The sequence below is a fragment of the Temnothorax curvispinosus genome, unplaced genomic scaffold (genome assembly GCF_003070985.1).
Source record: "Temnothorax curvispinosus isolate PA1 unplaced genomic scaffold, ASM307098v1 QBEX01005521.1, whole genome shotgun sequence".
Lineage (NCBI taxonomy): Eukaryota > Metazoa > Arthropoda > Insecta > Hymenoptera > Formicidae > Temnothorax > Temnothorax curvispinosus.
In genome coordinates, this window is record NW_020215301.1 from 2553 (window position 1) to 2895 (window position 343).

Consider the following 343-nt stretch of genomic DNA (forward strand, 5'->3'; position numbering starts at 1 on the left):
ATATATATATATATATATATGGCTGTGTGTATTTATAATGCACTTACTTGTACTTGGAACATCCATTCTGCAAAACGATTCTTCACGATGTGTGAGAAATTGTTTAATATTGTATTCGTTTATTCTTCGTCTAGAACTCAGAAACGCATAGAAACACTCTGAAACGCTCAGAAACGACTAACCTTTTCCGTTGCGCGACCGTTATTCATCCCCTCGGTTACCTGCTCATCCCCTCCCCGTTACCATAAACCAATCAGGACATCTTGGAAACTTTCTCTTTTTCTACGTCATCATTTCGGAATTTTTTTAGAACATCCACGGTCACCGTGCCCGGTCTGGACTA